A 5,743-nucleotide genomic window follows, 5' to 3' on the forward strand; every position below is an offset into this window, starting at 1 on the left:
ATTCTGGCATCAACCCGTCCATCATGGTGACCGGCAAAATTGTAGCTCTGCAAATAAAACTTTAGGAAACATGCCTGAAAGTTCTTTGAAGTGCTTCATTAGTCGGAACCTGTGACATCATGCCAGAATCCAACACTCTTTTCAAACGATCTGTGTCCCGAACTCCATCAGCTGCCTCTATGCCTGAGAGGAGCTGGCAAAGTTTCGGGGAAGATCTCATTATGGAGAAAGAAAGATTGCCTGAGACCAGCCCCGTAGCTGCAACAGTTTCCCGGGGGGGGGGGAGTGACAGCCAGCAAGCCGGGGGGAGAGAGAAATTTGGCAGATTTCCCAGCTGAGAGCGAAGACTTCAAAAGCAGAATGGACAGATAACACAGTTATGGGTGAGTCGTTGGAAAGATTTCAAAACTTAGAAATGAAAAACAGAAAACAGTTCCTACAAAGTGAAACTTACAGCCCTTCTATTGCAAATGTTCCTGCCATGGGCTCCAGCCCTGAGAGAGAGAATCCCAGTCTGAATCTTCTGCAGCAAAGGGGAAATTGAGTTTCCCAGCTTGTGGCTGATCCATGTCCTCTGAACTTACCACAGCTAATAGAGACCTTGCAATGTCTTGGGGTGGTACAGAAGCCAGGAAATCAGCAGCTGGGGGGAGAACAGCCACAGCAAGGAGGTTGGCCACAGCCCCCAAACGTGCAACCCCTGGGCATAAATCTGCAGCCAGGTTGGGGCCTACAGCACCTGGGGTGGCCACAAGAGCAGTGGGGAGCCCAGCAGGAAGCCTGTCAGACCCTGCCTTTGCCGGCCAGAGACCCCAACCCTGAAGAGAGGGTGAGTTCCAGTCTGAGGCATCTGCAGCAATGGGTAGATGGGTTTCCCCAGCAGATGAATGATCAATGGGTGAGAGGGTGGGAAGAAGTTTGGAAAAACACAAAAACTGCTTTGAAAAAGACTTTTGAAACCTATAAAAAGCAGGCTGATAAAAAGAGGGCTCCCCAAAGAACATTCCAAGTTGGGGAAAAGGTCTATCTGTCAACTAAATATCTACTCCTCAAATTGCCCAGCAAGAAATTGGGACCAAAATTCTTGGGGCCTTTCCCCATAGTAAAGGTCATCAACCCAGTCACAGTACAACTAAAACTCCCTACACTGTTAGGGAAAATTCACCCAGTTTTCCATTGTAGTTTGTTGAAGCCTTATCGGGGCTCCACTTTGAGACCTCCTCCAAAGAAGGCACCTGGACCCCTCGTAGTGGCAGGGCAGACACACTATGAAGTGAAACGTATTCTTGACTCCAGAATCTTTAGAGGGAAATTACAGTACTTAGTACAATGGAAGGGATACCCATTGTCTGAAGCCACCTGGGTGAAATCTAGTGAAGTGAACGCTGACAGATTGATCGAAAGATTTCATGTGAAACACCCCAGCAAACCGAAAGATAACCCTTAACATATGCTTTTGTTTACCTACAGGATCTGTCCTTCTTGTAAGGGGGGCCGGATGTCAATGCTGCAAATACTGTATATTCTTGCTTTGACAATATGCAAAACTGTCTGGTAATTACTGGGTTAATACACAGCTTAGAGTGGGGGGGAGAAAAAGCCTGGGAAAGAAAGAGGAAGTAAACTTTTGACCTTCACACTAATTGGATAATGTGACTCGTGACTACAAGACAAGGGAGGGGTTTAGCAAGAAAAGGTTGATGCCAGCGACAGGAAATTAGATTCTGGCATTAACCCGTCCATCATGGTGACCGGCAAAATTGTAGCTCTGCAAATAAAACTTTAGGAAACATGCCTGAAAGTTCTTTGAAGTGCTTCATTAGTCGGAACCTGTGACAATAAGGAGAATGTGGTATGCCCCAGGGGTCTCCAGTGAAGCCACTTGGATAGCCAAAACATGCCAAATATGCCAAGGAAACAATGCTTCCTCAAGAAAGGCAACGCACACAGGGGGGAGACCATGGGCCCAACGCTCCTTTGAAAAACTCCAGCTAGATTACATTCAGCTCCCTAGGAACAATGGTTACCAATACGTACTAGTCTGCAGAGACCAGCTCACCCACTGGGTGGAGGCATACCCATGCCGCCACACCACTGCCCTGGAGACCGCAAGGCACCTACTAAAAGAACTTGTGTCCAGATTTGGAGTCCCAAGTGTTTTAGACATGAACAGGGGCACACACTTTTTGTCGCAGATAATCACACATGTTCTCCAAGCATTGGGCATTAAATAAGACCTACACACACCGGGACACCCCAGTTCCTCGGGGGGGGGAGGGTAGAGAGACAGAATAGAGAATTAAAGACTCTCCTAGGCAAACTCTGTCAGGAGACCTGCCTGCCCTGGCCCCAAGCACTACCCATAGTCTTGTTCCACCTTAGAACCCGGCCAAGGCGAGACATAGACATCTCCCCCTTCAAATTGTTGTTTGGTCGACCACCTGACACACTCAAAGACCTGGACCCCCAGTCCCTCTGTTTAGAAAAAGGGGAGGTAATCTTATCATCCTATCTTACAGCTCTACACCAGAGGCTCAGAGAACTGTGGAAGCAAAGTGCCCTGACATAGACCTTACCATTAGAAGAAAACCTACATCGTTTTGAACCAGGGGACTGGATTTGGATAAAATCATACAGCCGCAAGTCACCACTACAACCAAAGTGGAATGGGCCCTTTCAAGTTCTGCTAACCACCCAGACAGCAATCAAAGTAGCTGAAAGGAAAGCCTGGATCCACTGGATGCACATCAAACCAGCAGTTGTAGACCACAGCATTATACCTGAGGCAACACCAAAGGTTCCACCCCTGAGGCTCAAGAAAAACCCAGAAACCGAGGAGTGGACACTAAAAACACTTTTTGAAACTGAAACAAATGGGGGAGGGAATTAAGTTCATCTTTGTTAAAATCCTGTATACTATTTATATTGTATTTTTGTATTTGAAATGTACCTCTGGGTTCATGGAACCAAAATTATTTCCAGACAAGGGGAATGTATGGGAGTATTTAGCAAGAGAAGTGCTAAACACCACAGATTTTTGCCTGGCTGGGGGTAGATCAGTAAAAGACATCTTAACCACATGCCTGAAGGGAGTAGCAATAGCACCAAAAGCCATCATAAATGACACTAAGTTAAGAGGGCACCCACTGACAGCCTCATACTACAATATTTTTGATTGGGGGACCAGTACAAACATAAAAGTCAGCAGCATGTATATATTGCAAGTGGCAACTGTAACTCAAGCAGCTACTTGCTTCATACTGACCGGATGCCACATGCCTAAGGTCTCCAGCTGCTACAATCTCACTAACACTGAACTGGCCTGCAACAACACCAGGGCCATCACCTTTTCATACGGCTATGTGAAACTTCCTACAGGATGGTTTCTGCTATGTGGCCTAAAAGCTTATTCCTACCTGCCAGCAAACTCCACAAACTCCTAACTCCTTGCACGTTAGGGTGACTAACCATGCTAATGCCCTCCCTGCAAAGGCGGCAAGGGAGAAGCTTCCACACGTTACCTCCTGACTGTGACTCAAAGGCCTCCCTCCTCACCAAAGCTGAATGTATTGCATTGGCTGTCTCTCTAGTGGAAGTGCCAGGGCTTGCAGCATGGAACTCAAGGAATATAAACAGCTTGGCATGTACCCTAGCTAAAAGTCTAAACACCACCTCCCATGCTCTAGATGCCTTGAACAAAGAATTAAGGCAAGTCAGAGAAGCAACCCTCGAGAATAGAGCAGCTATTGACTACTTATTGTTAAGGCACAATCATGGCTGTGAAGAATTCTATGGACTCTGCTGTTTCAACCTATCTGACCAATCTGGGCTAATTGAACAAGATATCAAACATTTAAAAGAACTAGCACAGAACATTGGACACAACCAATCATACTGGGACCTTTCCTGGCTTTTCTCATGGTTACCAGATTTCCATTGGTTGAAAATTCTCATTGCTAGCGTAATCCCAGTCATAGTAGGTGGAGCCCTCCTTTGTTGCCTATGCCAATCAATTCCTTTAGGGTTAAAGTGCCTAAAGATCTGCATGACTCCCATCAGAGGCAAAGAACAGAGCAAGAAAACCTCTCTCATGATGTGCCAAATTATCACCACTACCGTATATATGAACCAGTTAGGCTAATCACTGGTACACCAGTGATAGCCCAAAATGGGGGAATTGATAAGAGCTGGACACCCCCTCCCCACCCCAACGAGGGAATGACCAGACAAACACAGGGAAAAAACCCAATATGAACTAACCTGATTCAGCAGCAGCCTGAGGCTGGATGGCAAACACTTAACACACACTGAATGGAGAACTGGCTAGCAGCAATTAGGATTAACAAATACACGACAATAAAGTAATTAACACCTTTTAGGCAGGATTAGGAAGGAAATTTGCCCAACAATAGTCACTGACTAGCAAATCAGGGAAGACAGATTCGAACTCACCAATCAAAAATGACAAGTTTGGAAACCACGAAAGGGTATAAAAACTCATGTTTGAAGACCATTCTGTCTAGCTAGCCAGGGATTCATGCTGAATTGTCACTCAACTTTGATCTCCGTGATTAAATCTCTCTTTCCGGTAGCTGGCTTCACGATCTATTTCTTCTGTGCTATGCCGTCAAGGAGAATCCCGGCTGGAAGAGCGGAATGGGGGAATTCCTCCCAACACCCTGGTCTTCACTCAGGTTGACTAGGTACTGGTATGAATAGAAATAATGATGTGTTTTCTTCTGTTTCCTGCTGCAGGAATGACATTAGGATTCCTGCTGTGTTTTTGATTAATGGCCGACCTGCAAGTTCTGCAGATGGATGGAAGACTTGTTTTTGCTTTTGCTTTGTAGGCACACAAGAGAGAAGGAGAAGGAAACAACGAATATCTCATGTCAGAGTAATAAGACCTTATTTCCATTTCATAAGTGTTAAAATGGAAATTAATTGCAGGGTCATTAAAAAGATATTTCTAAGGCAGTCACACTCATCTTCTTTAGTTATAAATTAATATAGAAAATCTGGGTTCAATCTTCAAATAGGTACACAAATTAGTCTCCTTAGAAAGAAAGATGATTCTGATAGCCTGGCAATTTGTAGCACTCCTGCCTCCTGCTTATACTTTATTAATTAAAAAAAGTTGGAAAGTGAAGAAGATTGGTGAGCATCATAGTGTTCACACTAATTCTCACACTGTCTTGGGAACCAAAGAAGCAGTAGCAGGTGGGACATTGTATTTCTTTTGGCTTCTCCTGCCTCAAACAACGTATCATTTGCTGAGATAAGAGGAATCATAGTCTGATACCTTCAGAAGGCATCAGAAGGGTGAGCTAGTGAAGAAAATATTTCTATCTATAGAACTAGGGGTTACACATATCTCCTAGGTTATTATAAATAATGATACAGTCATCTGAAAAAGTAAGTACACTCTCTTTGAGTTCTATGGTTTTACATATCAGGACATATTAAAAATCATCTGTTCCTTAACAGTTCTTAAAAGTAGGTAAATACAAACTCAGATGAACAACAACACGTAACATATTACACTATGTCATCATTTATTTCACAAAAAGAAAGTCAAAATAGAGAAGTTATGTGTGAAAAACTAAGTATAGCTTTACTGCTTTATACTGGAATTGTTTTGCCTTGCCATAGAAGTATACATAAACTAGGCCCCAAAGACTTAGGTCAGTGGTTCTCAACCTTTCTAATGCCGTGACCCCATATTACAGTTCCCCATGTTGTG

General features: G+C 44.3%; 1 long non-coding RNA gene across 1 annotated transcript; it reads left to right on the top strand.

Moving 5' to 3' along the window:
- Window positions 1-323: 323 nt before the first annotated feature.
- LOC120314880 lies at window positions 324-4,591 on the top strand. Its single transcript, XR_005558558.1, has 2 exons — window positions 324-383; window positions 2,520-4,591. It is a non-coding gene; the product is annotated as an uncharacterized LOC120314880 (long non-coding RNA).
- The last annotated feature ends 1,152 nt before the right edge of the window (window positions 4,592-5,743 follow it).

Source organism: Crotalus tigris, unplaced genomic scaffold (genome assembly GCF_016545835.1).
Source record: "Crotalus tigris isolate CLP2741 ecotype Arizona unplaced genomic scaffold, ASM1654583v1 scf7180000019016.1132606, whole genome shotgun sequence".
NCBI lineage: Eukaryota > Metazoa > Chordata > Lepidosauria > Squamata > Viperidae > Crotalus > Crotalus tigris.